Source organism: Equus caballus, chromosome 1, assembly GCF_041296265.1.
Source record: "Equus caballus isolate H_3958 breed thoroughbred chromosome 1, TB-T2T, whole genome shotgun sequence".
In the NCBI taxonomy this organism is placed as follows: domain Eukaryota; kingdom Metazoa; phylum Chordata; class Mammalia; order Perissodactyla; family Equidae; genus Equus; species Equus caballus.
Window position 1 is genome coordinate 120,386,433 of NC_091684.1, and position 14,960 is coordinate 120,401,392.

Sequence of the window (14,960 nt, forward strand, 5' to 3'; positions counted from 1 at the left end):
AGTGGGAAAGGGCCCTAGCTTTTTGAGAGGAGGGTGGCGGTGGCGGAGAGGTGCCTTCAAAAAATATTCAAATGGGCTCCAAGCCTGAGACCATTAAAATCACTTTTAAAGCATTTTTCCTTCAGAGGCGGAGGTTCCTGATAACGTCTGTTCCATCTTTCTTCCTTTGGTAGAAGTACTCCCAATGGTGGCAGTGCTGAGGCACATAGAAAAGGATTTTTTAAAACATGGTACCAAAAAATCTCACTAATGGAGCTGATTATTTTTAAAGAAAAAGTTGTTTTTGAAGTTGATGTGTTTGGCATCATTATTCATTCCTATTTTTCAGCCGGGAAATGTATGGATTGGGTGTTTCCCCAAACCACTTGGCCGGCCACCAGGGGGCAGCGCTGGGCAGACCGTGGCTCCGCCGCCGCGTCCGCCCACGCACGGTGAGGCAGGCTTTCTCTTCCCTGTGCCCCAGACGGCGAGTACAAAAATCACACACGGCTTCGAACTGGATTAAGTGTGAAGGGCACAATTAATACATTGACTACTCTAGAAATGTAAAATTACTAAGCAACAGATTTAGAATTAATACCGAATCCAAAGGAGACATCAGCACCCCATTTCAGTCCATGTAATTCACGCTTCCTGGGACCGTTCGTCTTGTTTTTCTTTAGGGGCTTAAAATATATAGAAAACAAAAAGCAGTTAGTCAAGAACTGGGTCCAAGAAAAAAAGGCACTCTCTGTGTTTTCTTCTCATCATATGGGTCTTTTATTTACAATTTAAATGCAGCTTCATGGACCCTAACTAAGAACAGACCCCAAAGTCCTGCGAATGCAGCAAAGCCTTTTTTTTTTTAATAAGCAGATTAGCCACAACCTTGCCTCCAGACAGGGTTTTGTTGACGTCAGTATTTATTGTGCCCAGAACTATGGCGTCCTCAGATCTGATGTCCTGTTAATAACATTGCTGTTGGCCAGTCTCGCCTGTGGCACAGGGCAGACACAGCAACTGGACAGGCTTCGAGTTCGTCACAGCATACAGGCAGTTCCAGTTGGAAAAGGGAGAAACAGCAGGACTCGGGGGACAGCCGCCAGCTACCAGTGACAGACTGCAGGCAGGTACTGCTGCTCGGGAGCCAGCCTCCTCGCCCACCTTCTCTTTATCCACACAAAGTCCTCTTGGGTCCAGCACCAAGGTTTCTCCTTCCTCATGAATCCAAAAGCCTCTGGAACCTGCAGTGTGGGAACTGGCCAGTCCCTGCTGTGTCTCCATCCTGGGAGGGCCCAGCACTTCCCCAGCCGGTTTGCACTTCACCATTGCAAGCAGCAGCTCCTTGTATTCTGCATGTTTTACACCGTCGTCCAGTCTGCCCCGGAGGGGTCTTGTCTGCTCCGTCAGTGGACTGAAGCCATCAGCTTCTAAGTTCCTCTCCCCTGGTGCAGGTGTTTGGCAAATGCCATCCCGCATGGGGGTCTTTCCTTCCGTGGCAGTCATAGAGTGACTTTCTTCTCTGGTGTCACTGATCATCGCAAACCATTTTTCAAAAGAACGGGAGCCCTGACAGAAGCTGGTCCTTGGACTGACAGACGGAAATCGGTTCGACCCCTCATTTGTTCGTACCCCTAACGGTCCTCGGAGATGTATGCTTGTCCTGTGGTCTTCACCGTCTTTTCTTCCCAGCCCTTCCCTTCCTTCCATCTGCATAACTGCTCAGTAAAGGGCTGCCAAGCTTTCCGGAAGCAGAGGACACATGGCACGCACACTCCTGAGCCAGTTCCTACAGCCAGCTCTCATCCCAGTGACAGCAGTGCTTTTATTAAGACCTGGAAGTTCAAAAATTCAAACCGCAAATGTGGACCTGATGAATGTCAGGCCTCTGCCAGGGTAGAGGGGCCCTGGGAAGGCAGGACTGTCCCCACCCCTCTGCCAGGGTGACTCGGCCGCCACCCCAGGGATCATTCTAATGCCCTCTCTTGCCAGAGTTGGTGCGGGAGCTGGTGCTTGGATGAAAGTGCAGACAGCACAGTGTGTGTCCCGCTGTGCCACTCTGACAGAGGGCAGGGCAGGGACGCCCTGGTGCAGTGCAGAGAAGGCTACACTGTCTTCCTGTCAGGGCAGCCTGTTGAGGGGGAGAGGGTAGTGGTCTCTCTTGACTTCCCTTCATGCCCCCCACACAGTGTGTGTAACCGACAGGGTGGAGGTGAAGCGGCCAGAAGGGATGGTCTTCTTTGCCCACCCAGCTCTGATGACCTCTAGGGCTGGCCAGCACTACCAGCTGCTGGACACTTGGCCTCTCCAAAAACTCGCAACTTCCCCTTCCTCTTCACGAATGTCCAGGACAACCATAGACTTAGGGGCCCGATTGAATTACCTGCAGCCTGCCTCAGCTCCTTCTTTGCTCTGTGACCTGGGGCAGATGTTCTTATCCTCTCTGAGGCGAGGTTTCTTGGTCCACAAACTGCAATGGTGATCCTGCCTGTTGAGTGTGAGAGTGTGAGAGTGGCCGGGCTACGCCAGGACAGCCCCAAGCCCACTGCAGGGGCTTCCTGCAGCTCTTCCCAGCCTCAGACCCAGGGCAGAAGTGGCTGCTGCCGTGGAGCCATTGTCCCTGTCCATCCTTGTCACAGCAACTTCTCCACTAGGTGGTTGCTCGCTGCCCCTTCCCTGCCTTCTCTCCCACGGGGGAGGAAGTTTGTCTTTCTTGTTCCTGGGTGAATCCCCGATATTTAGCGAGCCCGGCATAAAGCAGGCTCCCAACCAATGTTGTGTAAGGAGTGCATGCTCCGACTGCTGGAATGCCCTGACCCCCTTCTCTGTCTGATGCAACTCTCACCTCCCCTGAGGAGTCTTCCTTACCCTGCAATCCCTGCTTGGGGCAGAGCCCAGTGCTGCCTGCAGTTCTCCCAGGGCACTCCTGGCGGCTCCCTGGGAATTGCATAGCAGGAAGTCATTTCCATTCCTGGGCGTCTGCTTGCCTGGGTTGCCTGGGCACACAGAGGAGAGCTCCTCTTCTGCAGGGAGGGAAAGGTCCTGGTCACACCCATGGGCTGGGCCTCCCTGAGCGTGGGGCAAATGAGACAAAAATCCTAACATCCAGGAGCCAAATTCCTAAGCGAGGAGATGAAGCACGCAGGGGGTTGGCCAAGGCGGGGGGCAGATGTGAGCTAAGCCTCTAAGAGGAAGGGAGGCAGGAGGGAGACAGGAGGCGGGAAGGACAGATGGCATAGTCTGTACAGACACACCACGGGTCCTGACCAGACCCTGTGCTTCTATGCGTGTGCTGGTCAGGTGTGTGCCAGGAGCAGATGTCCACTGGGCTGGCCCAGGTAGGGGGTTGTTCTAAGGTTCTGGGGACTGTTGCATGGGCACCAGAAAAAATGGACAGGGTAGGTTCATGTCTCTGGTAACCAAAACTATTTGTTTTTGGGATTGTAAAACTGTGCAACCTATTTGGAACGTTGTTTGGAAATTTCTAATAAAGTTAAATGTACACTAATTTTGTGATCCAGCAATTTTGCTCCTTTGAATTTATCCGGAAGAAACGAAAGTTTCTGTCCACGAAATGCTCATGAATGCTCATAGCAGCTTTATTCATAATAACCCCAAATGGGCAACAACCCGAACGTCCATTAATAGGAAAATGGATACACAAATTGTGGTGGAGTGGTACAATGGAGTACTACTCAGCAATAAAAAAGTTACAGATGACAGATACCAGCAAAATATGAGTGAATCTCAAAAACGTGGAGCATATAAGAACTAAACAAAACAGGCCATGCTACGATTCCACTTGTATGAAGTCTAACTCAGACAGAATAAATCTGAAGTGATCCGTACGACAGCTGCTTCAGGGCAGGGGGTGAGCGGGAAGGGCAGGAAGGCTCTCCTAGGGGCGAGGGCATGCTCTGCCTCCAATCGCAGTGTTGGTGACCGGGGAGTACGTATTTGTCAAAACTCACCCAAACTGTTCATTTGCTACTTGTGCATTATACTGTACATAAAATATATCTCAGTAAAATTAATTTTAGTAAAAAACAGTTTGAAGGCAAAATTTCTTTCTTAAGTAGCCACACTGTAGAGTCACAGCCATTCATGGAATTTGCAGATCTGGGCCACTTCACAGATCTGGAGCCCCTTGGCTGAACATGAGCCAGGCCCCTTGAGAAAACGCTGCCGTCTTACCCCAGTTGTACATTGCAAATCCTCTCCAAACCCCCAAGGGCCTGGGGCCTTTCCTGAGTGTGACTGTGCCCTGGGGCAAAAAGACGTGTTCTGACAAATGTCTGTTCCCACGTAACCACTGAGGGGCAGGAACACTTTGATAGTTCAAGGTACCCAGCATTGGCCCCGAGTTGTCACCAATTTCTGGTGACTTAAAAATACCACCGTGGCCCTGCAGTCAAAGTGGGGGCTTGTGGAGGTCAGATGATAAAAAGAGTTTTGTCCCAGGTGTGGATGGCCATAAGACTGTGCATCTGTGGGCTCGTCCTGTGGTCATTTCCCCAGTGTCCAAAGTTCAGTTGGCAGAGTTACACTCGGCAGCTGGCAGAGTCCCCATGTCGGCTCTCCCGCCTTGGAGCAAGTGCTATTTTGGTAGGAAGTGGAATAAAAGTGAAAGTCCGGGAGTCTCCCCTCTCTACCATGATGGTAAATCAAAGGTAATTAATTCTACATCCCGGGGGCATTGCAGAGATGAGTGGGGCCATTTGCAACTTGAAAGGTTTAAGGGAGGAGTTTCCTAGCCTATCCCCACGTCACTTGCCTGTGTGACTTACACTGAAGACAGATGCATGCTGGGGAAAGGAGGTGGAGCACAATAAACTTCACCAACTGCTGACTCCGCCTCAGCTGCTGTTCAGATGAAGCATCTTTCCTGGAGCAGCCAACACAGAGCAGGGCTCTGATGGTGGCTTTGGTTCTCTATGTCAACTTGCAAGGACTACAGAAATAGTTTGCTCAGGTCTAGGAGTGCCAGCAGCATGCTTTCCTCTCTTGCTTTGGGGGCAAAATGCCAGTTTTCCTGTTCTCTGCCCTAATAGAGCTGGCAGTGATCCCACAGGGATCAGACTGGACCACACCCTTGACATCATTGTGCTGATTGCACCTGCCTCAGTGAGACATGGAAGTGGGAGATAAAACTCCACAAATATTTAGGCCCCTACCACCTTGGTGAGGTTGTGGGGGAGCCTATGGAGCATTTCAAGACACCCCAACAAAGTGAGAGACACATCGTTATACCTAAAAAAGAGGAATGACACTTGCTGAGACTTTTTGGACTTTGAAGGTGACAACCCATCGGCTATTTCGGAGTGCTATGCCAATGCATTTACTAAGCAACCGATAAGGCTACCCGTTGTGAGTGGGACCCCTTGGGCCTTATCTCCTAACAGACCCAATGGTGCTCAAGTGTTCATGGCTAACAGCAATGCTGCAGAGAGCCCCAGTGGGCCAATCACAGTACAGAGCTGTAGGGTTCTGGAACAAAGCCCTGCCCTCTTCTTCATGACTATTCTCCTTTCTAAGAAACAGCTCCTGGCAGACTGCTGGGTCCTGGTAGGGACTGAACAGCTGACCAGGGGACATCAACTGACTCTGCAGTCCTGAGCTGCCTGTCATGGACTGGGTGGGGTCTGACCCACCCACCTATAAAGTTGGGCATACGCAGCTGCAATCTGTCATCTAGTGGAGACGGTGCATGAGAGCCTGGGCCAGAGAAAACCCAGAAGGCACACGTCAGTTGCATGAGCAGGTGGCTCAGACCCTGTGACAAGTCCTCCTGCTTGTTGCCTCCTCTCCCTAATCCACACCTCATGGGAAGTTGCTATGGCCATATGGCTGAGGAGGCCTGCTTTCAGATGGGTCTCTGTGATGTGCTGGTTCCAGCTGAGAGGGGAGGCTAGTAAAACCTCTATCTGGAGTATCCTTGAAAGATGGTGGAGAAGGGAAATCATCCCAGGGGACGAAGCTTGAGCAGAACAAATGGTTGATACTTTTCTGGACTGAAAGACGGCCAGAAGAATTAACCCACACCAGTGATTCTTAATAGGGGATAAATTTCCCTACTTCCACCACCTCAGGGACATTTTCAATGTCTGGAGACATTTTTGATTGTCGCATCTAACTATAGGGTGTTACTAGCATCTAGTGTGTAGAAGTCAGCCAGGGATGTTGTTAAACATCCTACAATGCACACAGGACAGTCTCATAAAAAAAGAATTATATGGCCCCAAATGTCATTAGTGCCACTGTTGAGAAACCCTGACCTGCACTAATTTATTTATGCCAAACTATTTGACAGGGGTAAATAGTTTGACCAGATGGTCAGGAACTTGGAAAGAACAGAATTCAAGGATTGGTGACAAGGAGGTACAGTGACAAAGGGAAGACATCTGTGAGTGGATCTCTCAGAATGAGCACAGAGCATGGAGCTGTTTTTGTCCCATGTTTACGCTCATTAAAAGGACTCCATGCAGAAGAGGCACTCAAGAATCAGGTAAACAAGATGGCATGTTCTTTGATGTCAGCCAACCCTTTCACCAGACACCCTGACACTTGCTCAGTGGGCCCCTGCACAAAGGGACCCTGGTTGCAGGGATGGAGGCTATGGATGAGCACAACCATGTGGATTTCCTCTCACCAAGGCCAGCCTGGTGATGGTCACTGACGTGTCCAAGTGACCCCTGACAGCAGAGATGAATGTTCAGCCTCCCGTATGGCTCATTCCTGGGGATGGCCAGCCAGACCCCTGGTGGCTGGCTGATGACACTAGATCCCTTCCATTATGGAGGGAAAGCAATTTTCCTTCACTGGAATAAATGTATTCTGGATTCAGATTTGCCTTCCCTGCCCGCAATGCTTCTGCCCCAAACCACTGTTCATGAACGAATTTGTTCACCTTTACGGTATTCCACACAGTGCTGCTTCTGATGAAGAGTTTCAGTTTTACAGGAATGGGATCATGCACACGGAGTTCACTTACTACACACTCTGCTAACCCGGAAGCAGCGGGCCTGATAAAGCTGTGGAACGGCCTACTGAAGATTTAGTTATGATGCCAGCTGGGAGACGGCTCCCGGAAAGGTGGGAGTTCTGTCTTACAGATGGAGTTTATGATTTGAATCAGCAACCGCCATATGGTGGTGTCTGTCTCATGGCCAGAAGACACGGACTGGGAACAGGGGCCAGGCATGGGAGTGGCTTTTATCACCTTTGTGCCTCGTAACCAGGAACCTGTGCTTCCCTGCCGCATGCTCCTGGGATCTTCGGGTTTATAGGTCTTGAATCTCAAGGAAGGGAGCCTCCACCACCGTGGGCTGCACAGTGGGGTCGCTGCACTGGAGGCTGAGACCCAACCATTTGGGCTGCTTAAGCGCTGAACCAACACAGAGAAGGGAGTTACTGCACTGACTGGGTGGCTGAACCTCACGATTCAGGACAAATCAAGCTGCTGCTGCATGGCGGGGGCCTAGGGGTGGATGTCCAAATTCCAGGGGACCCTTTCAGGTGCCTTTAACTATCTCCACGGCCTGAAATAAAAGTTAGTGGTGAACTACAGCCTCCTGGGAAATGACTCGGGAGGACTCAGGAATGAAAGTTTGGGTTATTTCATCAGGAATGAAAGAATCTCAGCAAGCTGAGGTTCTGGCTGAGCACCAAGGAATCAGGAATGGCCACAGAAGGAGGAAGTCATGAACACTAGCTATGGTCCTGCGACCAGGTGTAGACCAGGGCACCATGGCAGAAAGATGTATTTTCTTATTTCTTGTTTGGGTGTGTGTGTGTGTGTGTGTGTGTGTGTACACAGTCATGCCTTGGTATCCAAGAGATAGGTTGCAGGACCCCCTGGATATCAAAATCCACTGATGCTAAAGTCTCTGATATAAACTGGCGTTGTGTTTGCATATAACCTGTGTACATCCTCCCGTATACTTTAAATCATCTCTAGATTGCTTATAATAGCTAATAGAATGTAAGTGATGTGTAAATAGTTGTTATACTGTACTGTTCAGGGAATAATAACAAGAAAGTCTGCACATTTCAGTACAGATGCAACCACCGTAGGCCTTTCCATCCGAGGTTGGTTGAATCCGTGGATGTGGAACCCGAGGATAAGGAGGGCCGAGAGTACACACGTGTGCATGTGTATACATACACACATGTACACATACATACGTGCATACATATACGTGTGAGGGTAGACACACACAGAAGACTTACTCTTTTCTTTTGCTTCCGGTTTCTGTCAGCGTTGTTCTGGCGACAGTTTGTCACTTGCCAGCTGCGGTTTGTTCCAATTTCACGTTTTCCCCACATGGAAGGTCCTGCCAGACCATGCCCCTTCAGAGACACCAGCCACCCTTCCTCAGAGAGGTGAGCCCAGCTCTATGGAGCCCACCTTCCGTGACTACAGCAGATTTTTTGTGTGAGGAAGATTGGCCCTGAGCTAACATCTGTGGCCAATCTTCCTCTGTTTTGTATATGGGACGCCACCACAGCATGATAATGAATGGTGTGTAGGTCTACGCCTGGGATCTGAACCCATGAACCCCAGGCCGCCAAAGCAGAGTGCGAGAACTCAACCACTACACCACAGGGCAATCCCCATCCATGTTTACAGCTTTTAACAACACAGTCTTTGGCTTGACCCCCAACCCTGTGATGAGTGGCTTCTGGTGGGTGTTCTGCGTGACCCCTATGTGTCCTTTTTGTGTTTTGTAGTCTTCCAGTATCTGTTTGACCAGGTCACCATATTAAATTCTCTGTTACAATAACTGGTGTGATGTCTGTTTTCCTAAATGATACACAGATTCCTCAGTTTGGTTGGGGATGTAAAAGATCCCTCCCTTGACTCATCATTTTACAGAATAAACTGAAATTTTATATAAAAATCGGGGCTTGCAGAGGTGAGATGCTTTTCTCAAGGTCATTGCAGTTCAGGGGCCAGACTTTCCGTCTTCCAATGCAGGGCTCCTGCCGCCATCCAGGACAGTGTCAAATGGAGGAATCTGCCTTTTGTGTGGGGTTCTCTGCCTGTCCTAAGAGAACAAAGAACCGTCCTGTAATTTCTAGTGTAGAAGAACATCCTGGCCAGAAAGGGATGGTGGTGTGTTGGCCTTAACGCTGAGGCCAGGAACATGGAGAGGCCAGTGTCCCAGCAAGTCCCATAGGTTGGCTGAGCGTCTTTCCTCTCCTTCTCCCAACCATGCTAATTCACCCCATCACCTCCTACAAACCAGATGAAGATTTCTGTGTCAACTTCCCTGGGATGGACTGTGAGCGGTTCCTGGGTCGGGGTTTGGTCCATTCTTTGGGATGGCAGAATAATGCAGTGTGTCCTGCAGCTAGGAGCACAGGTTCTCACATCAGGCAAACTGAAGCTAAAATCTTGGTTTTACCACTTACTTTTCGAAAGCTTACTTTTTTTGTCTACACAGTGGGGATTTTGATATCTAAGTCACAGGGTTGTCACATGGATTGAATTCCACAAAGCCTAGAATGTGGCTAACGCGGTGTACAGCACACGGTGGGCATTCAGTGCAGGAGACACCACTACCATCGTCATCATCCCCAGTGTGCAGCAGGGTGCACAGCCCACGACGGGTGCTCACATCACCTGCTTGAGAGAGAGGTGCAGCCTGGAACCCCATCGCAACCTCTGAGGAAGCTCTTACTTTCATTGACAGACACACGTCTCTCCTCCACAGAAAAACGTTCGCAAAACAAATCCACGATAAAATACTTTTATCCTCCATGCTCCCCGCTGTCATTCTCTCACTTATGTTACAACCTTGGGCAAATACTGTAAGGAAAATCCTATTCGGTTTTCATTCCGATAGGAAGTGTCATGACCGTTTTAAAAAGGAGAGAAGCCCTTTCACTCGTACTGTGAACTGCATCTCACCTGATTGGAAAAACCCTTTTTCTTAACTGGTACAAATGGATGCCTGATGGAACCCTCTTCCTCTGGACCATAAAGTTTTTCTTAGATGATATTTCACCAGGAACGCAGGCGCGGGCAAATAACTGGACCAGCCAATGCTTTACAAACATGTTAATTTTATTGAGTAGGCATCAAAGCTTCTCTCTGTGTCAAGTAATGGAGAAGCCGTGTCACACGGATTACAGAGCTATTTTTACTTTTTGAAATAATCTTTCCTAAAAGAAAGAAATGAAATACAGTTCTTCTATAAAAAGTGCAGTAGTCATTATTGGAAGTTTTCCAAAATGAAAGCAGGATTTACTACATATTGCAAAAATTGGTTTAGTGCTTTAATACTTTACAAAGTAACAACCCAACCACCAAAGACAGCTCTCACGAGGGTTCCTTCTCCAGGAATGGACCAGATGGAAAAGAACATTTGCATTGAATCAGAACGAGCACTCTCAGGTCGCAAAGGGCTGGGGACAGCTGGGTCAAAGTAATGGGGTTGGGGTTTATGACAGTGTTTTCCTTTGTCCACAGTAATCAAGGAAATCAGGGAAACAAAGCAACGTATTTCATCCAAAAATCGTCCAAATGAACCAAAAAAAGAAAAAAGAAAGGAAAAGAAACTGAGGCCAAATGCATGTTTAAAGGAACAAAGCAAAACACTTCAACAACGCTCAGTCAAAGCGAGGCCAACTTATTGAAGACGATGGTGAGTAGGGTTCCAGCCCGGCCGCCGAGGCCGCGCAGCCTCAGGGAGCTGCCTGCACCTCCGACAGCTCCTGACTGCGGAGGACGTGGCCTCCCTCCTGTGCTGAGTGACCACCGGCTCCGTCAGAGGTGGCGTTTGCCTTGTGTCCTGGGCTCCAGGCCACGGCTGATCTCCAACCACACTCATGGTTGTTTTAATAGTTTTGGTCACAAGTTAGTGGAGACAAGCTGCCCCACTCTCCCACCTGCCAAATAGTAATTCCAAATCAGGTGTTTGGATTCCATTCCATACCAGCAGGAAGAACGTGTGTGAAGAACTGGACAGGCCTTGAAGCACCTGCATGGAACGAGGTTTGCAGGGGCCCTGGGGGCGGGCCCTGGGAAAGCCCGCTTCTCTCTCTCTCTGAGTACTGGCAGGAGCATGCCCCCAGCCTGTTAGGGCAGCCATGAAAGGGACGCTGTTGATTTGGCAATTCAAGCAAAGGGACACTGACGTCTGGGCCCACTTACTGTCTGCTGGGCAGCTACAGAGGGAGTGTTTCGAGGGAGAACTTACCGCCCCCTCTCCCTTGAGGGACCCTAAAATATGGCACCCAGAGAAATAACAGCAGAACCATGGAAGGGGGTTAAAGAGAAGCACAAAGCCTTTTAACCAGGCCACAGTAGGACGAAGCTCATATAAGAAGCTTGTAACAGTATTTTGCCAACAACTTTTAGAAGAAAATACATTTTGGCCAAAAGATCTAGAAGTAACTACCAAGGTCAGCTGGTTGTGAAAATCATCCCACTGGGGTAGGGAGTTCAGAGGAGGATTCGTCCCCCTGCTGCTGGGTGAGGTCACCTGTCTGCGATGGAGGGCCACCACCCTGGGGCTGGGGCAGAGGCGGCCTGTGCTGTTTGGCTCTGCGTTGTCAAGGCTCTGTCCCTCCAATGCACCTGCCAGTGACTGAGGGGGAGACTAAGGCGGCCTTGGCTCTCCGGCCCTGCTGCTTCCAACTTTGTCAACGCAGTCACCCACGCCCATCCCTGTTAGTCTGTGTGACATGCTCCACTTCCTCTGCAGGGCTGTTTTTGGTGACATGAGAACGGGTCCTTCTAGTAGTCAGGTTGACTCCTTTCCCTGGGCTGGGTCATCTACTGCCTCCGAGTTTATTCTAGGAAGGAAGGCCTATCACCTTGGAGACACCGTGAAGGCACAGCATTCTATGGACTGATTATAAGGGATTCTCTAGAATGGTCCAGGCCTATAATGACCTCATGGAGGGGGCATCCCTCACCTGACCACAGGAGCTGCCCTGTGGGAAACTGTCCCCACCTCAGCTTGTTCCAGAGAGCTCTCTGTAAGCAGCCGAGCCTCACATCTGTGAGGGAGGGCCACACAGCAGGCGATTACAGAGACACGGAGGAACCTGCTGCAGTCAGGCTGATGTGCTCACTGCCAGATCTGGCCCTTGTGGACCCCAGGCTAGAGAAGAAGCCAGGCAGCTTAATCAGCTAAAATTCTCCAACTTTAGGGACAGTAGTAGAATCTGGATTTGATGAAGGCTGAAACTGATATTTTTAGGCTTCTTAATAGCTATCAAATTACTGATTTCGTTTCCTTTCTTCAACACATATCTATCTAGTGCCTACTATGTGTCAGGCACAGTTGTAGGCACTAGGAATACAGCAGTGAGCGAAACATACAAAAATTCCTGCCTGCATGGAATGCCTGCATAGAATGCAGACTTGGGGGTGTGGGGGGGGATAAAAGGAATGAATGGATAATTCATGTAAATGTGAGCCACGTGGCTCGGGGGTGAGTGGGGAGAATGGTCCAGGTAGAAAGAATGGCATGTGCAAAGGCCCTAAGGCAGGGCTTTGTCACTGAGTCAGACTGGCCAATAGAGGAGAAGGTTAGAGAAGTACTGAGTGGGAGTGGTCTTTGTAAGAATTTGGCTGTTTCTTCATTTAAAGTAATCCTCTAGCATCTGTAGATATTCTCAAACAGCTGGTTTTGCTAACTTATCTTCATTAAATTCACCGGTTGCTTTGGTCTTAAGCAGATTCAGCCTTGCTCTTAAAACTAACTGGTACTCCTCTTCTCACATTAAAGAATTGATGTTGTATATATATACTTGAGATGCTTTCTTGGAGGCATAAAGAAGTATAAGCAATGGGCATTTTGTATATACATAAGCATTTTGTATATACAAAATTAGGGTTGGTGGGATTCCTCCTTTTTTTGCAAAGATAAAACAGTAAAAATGCAAATTTCAACAAATTATTTTGTACAATAACCAGAAGAGTACCATTGATAGGATTGTTTGGAGAGAACAGCTTCCGTGCGGTTCCTGTGGTTGTGTGTGAGTCAGTCAGCTGGGTTGAGAAGCATCTTCATACTGGACAGACGCCACACCCCGGTTATCCCTGAGGGGTCCATGTAGGCCATCTCCCTCTCTCTTCTCTCTGGGGGTGGAGTCGGGAGGTAGGACTGGCTGTTGGGAACAAAGCTACCTGCGTCACTGCTAACAGACCACTTCTCACACTGGTTGGAGCCATCATGAAAATCTTCCAAAGCGTTGCACCCTGGAAGTGCTCCATGCAGCCTGGGGGGCTCCTGGGGTGAGTAGGGGCTCCTGCACCAACACGCTTACATGCAGGTCTCTCTAGGATGAACCACTCCAGATCCATCCTGTGCCAAGTGGCAGCAATGTCAGAGACATGCTCTGTGTCGATGGAACTGGCACTGTGAGTGGACGTGGGGAATGGGGGTGGACATGACTGAAACAAGAAGGAGTGAGTGCCCCCTCACTGCCCTGGAAAGCCACCCCAAAACGGGCCAGTTCAAGCAGAAAAGAGGGTTTATAGTCAGGATTGAACAGGGAGGTGGTGCCCAGAGGTCTCCAGAGAGCCACCACTTTAAGGCTTTTTGGAAGGGGGTGTCTGCTCCCTGGCGCCAGGAGTGCCAGCCACCTCTGGGCCCTTTCCCCGTGTGCCTGCCCTCAGGTGACAGCAGAACCAGACTCTAACGAGAGGAGGGGTTGCCTCCGCAGCCCATGGGGGAGATACTGGAGCGGCTGAGATCTGACAGGGCAGGGCTTGCTCAGCCACAGAAACACGTTTTCTTAGTTAGTAGAAGCATTGAAAGAAAGAAAAGGAAAAAACACTCGAGGAACTTAACTTGTCAAGTCCACACCATGATGAGGAAAAAGCAATCATGTCATAAAGAAAGAAACCCCCAATGTGCAGGAGACGCCCTCAGCTTTGACTCCAGTCTCTCCGTCAACATGAAAGACTCACACAGAACGGAACTTACAGACATGGGTTTGGCACAGCCTTTTTCTTTTCCTCTCGCACAAATTTCCCTTCTCTGATAGGTCCAGCTCTTTCTTCCTTAACTTATGTAAAATATATTTTGATAGGCTGTTTATTTTTGCAAAGTAGAGTAGTTTGCAAAATAAGCCTGTGGAAGCTAATGGAGGGTGTGAGGGCTGGGTACCCATGGCCCCGCCCCAGAGATGCCGTGGGCGCTGCGTGATTTCTACACCCAGAGGTATGTACCCGGCGGCGTGGAGAGTCCTTTTGTCTTGAGTCACCAAATTCCTGACAGTAAGCTAGCAGAATTAATAAATTAAATCATTTTGGAAAACATCAGCTTTGTAAAGTAATAGATCCAAACTTTTCGGAACTCCACTTGAGCCACCGGCTGGTAACGGGTAAGAAAAAGTCCACAGTAACTTAGTGAATATGAAGTATTCATTTAAGAGGAAAGGTGTGGTACCAAAATCCATGAACAGAAAAAAAAAAATCAAGCTTTCAATGACAAAAGAAAAGACATTTACACATTCCCACTTTCAGAGGGGATTTGAACAAACAGCAAAAAGCATTTAAACCCCAAGAGCCCGCAGTGGGGCCCCTTCCCACCTAAAGTTACCCTTCCACGGAGACAACCCTGTGACAATATAAGGGCGCAAAATATTTCTCTGTGGCATATTCTGAAAATAATATAAAAATAATTTCTATAGTACAGTTTAAACTTGGCTTGTAAAATTTCAACGTAACAGCATAAAATCTACAAACAGAATACACTTAAAAACACCTTCCTTTCACAATATATTATTTTTTAAAAAATCATATACCCAGGTAATGCATGTGCAGGAAACGTGAAGTAAATTACTGAAATAACTTCCACTGGGGTTTCAAAGTATCTGGGATCCTTTTGGAAACTTGCTGTGGCTTAGAGACATCTGACCTTCCCAGAAAGGAAAGTTTAGCCCGATCAGAGGGGAAGGCAGCTCATAGGCAGGGCTGGCCATGAAGCCCAAGTCCAGGAGGTGCACCCTGGTGGGGC

At 49.0% G+C, this 14,960-nt stretch overlaps 1 long non-coding RNA gene across 1 annotated transcript; it reads right to left on the reverse strand.

Annotated features, from left to right (window-relative positions):
• Positions 1 to 497: 497 nt before the first annotated feature.
• LOC138924301 (uncharacterized) lies at positions 498 to 2,989 on the reverse strand. The gene is made up of 3 exons (XR_011439254.1): positions 2,848 to 2,989; positions 2,363 to 2,467; positions 498 to 1,814 (listed from the first exon to the last, which is right to left on the reverse strand). It is a non-coding gene; the product is annotated as an uncharacterized lncRNA (long non-coding RNA).
• Between the last annotated feature and the right edge of the window lie 11,971 nt (positions 2,990 to 14,960).